This window comes from Lolium rigidum, chromosome 3, assembly GCF_022539505.1.
Source record: "Lolium rigidum isolate FL_2022 chromosome 3, APGP_CSIRO_Lrig_0.1, whole genome shotgun sequence".
NCBI lineage: Eukaryota > Viridiplantae > Streptophyta > Magnoliopsida > Poales > Poaceae > Lolium > Lolium rigidum.
Window position 1 is genome coordinate 323,703,999 of NC_061510.1, and position 1,573 is coordinate 323,705,571.

Genomic DNA, 1,573 nt, shown 5'->3' on the forward strand with positions numbered 1-1,573 from the left:
GGGAGTGAAAGACCCCGATACAAGAACGACAGGAACATCACGATAAAACCAGCAGGAGGATTGGGCCGAGAGATCGCACCTGGGAGAATCACATTCTCCTCGTCGGAGGAGATTAGCCCGAGGCTTCGAGCCCTCTTCTCATCACGCTTTGTGATGGAGGACGCTAGCCGCGGCCACCGAACTTGGTGGCGCTAACGGCGTCGGAGCTGGGGGAGGAGCATCTGGCGCGCTTCTTTTTGGAAGGTTCGAGGAGGCCTTGGCGGCGGCGCCACAACTCGTGGAGCTAGCGGCGGCGGCGAGGTTCTTCTTCTTCACCATCGCAAGATCTGGACAAGATCTGAAAACGGTGGCGGCGGCGCGGCGGTTGTGAAAGAGAAACGAAGAAGAAGGACAGAGGATGCTACGATAAATATGAGAGAATGCTAAGGATTTTTTCCTAAGAGATTTTAAGAAGAGGAAAACTTGATGATTGCGTGGGTGATACGTCTCCGACGTATCGATAATTTCTTATGTTCCATGCCATATTATTGATGATACCTACATGTTTTATGCACACTTTATGTCATATTCGTGCATTTTCTGGAACTAACCTATTAACAAGATGCCGAAGTGCCGCTTGCTCGTTTTCGCTGTTTTTGGTTTCGTAAATCCTAGTAACGAAATATTCTCGGAATTGGACGAAATCAAGACCCGGGGCCTATTTTGCCACGAACCTTCCGAAGACCGAAAGGGATACGAAGTGGGGCCACGAGGGGCTGCCACCATAGGCGGCGCGGCCCAGCCCTTGGCCGCGCCGACCCGTGGTGTGGGGCCCCCGTGTGGCCCCCCACGCTGCCCTTCCGCCTACTTAAAGCCTCCGTCGCGAAACCCCGATGCGAAAAACCACGATACGGAAAACCTTCCGCAGACGCCGCCGCCAATCCCATCTCGGGGATTCTGGAGATCTCCTCCGGCACCCCGCCGGAGAGGGGATTCATCTCCCGGAGGACTCTACACCGCCATGGTCGCCTCCGGAGTGATGAGTGAGTAGTTCACCCCCGGACTATGGGTCCATAGCAGTAGCTAGATGGTTGTCTTCTCCTCATTGTGCTTCATTGTTGGATCTTGTGAGCTGCCTAACATGATCAAGATCATCTATCCGTAATACTCTATGTTGTGTTTGTCGGGATCCGATGGATAGAGAATACCATGTTATGTTAATTATCAAGTTATTACATATGTGTTGTTTATGATCTTGCATGCTCTCCGTTATTAGTAGAGGCTCTGGCCAAGTTGATGCTAGTAACTCCAAGAGGGAGTATTTATGCTCGATAGTGGGTTCATGCCTCGCATTGACACTCGGGACAATGGATGTAAAGTTCTAAGGTTGTGTTGTGTCGTTGCCACTAGGGATAAAACATTGATGCTATGTCCGAGGATGTAGTTATTGATTACATTACGCACCATACTTAATGCAATTGTCTCGTTGTTAGCAACTTAATACCGGAAGGGGTTCGGACAATAACCCGAAGGTGGACTTTTTAGGCATAGATGCGCTTGGATGGCGGTCTATGTACTTTGTCGTAATGCCCAA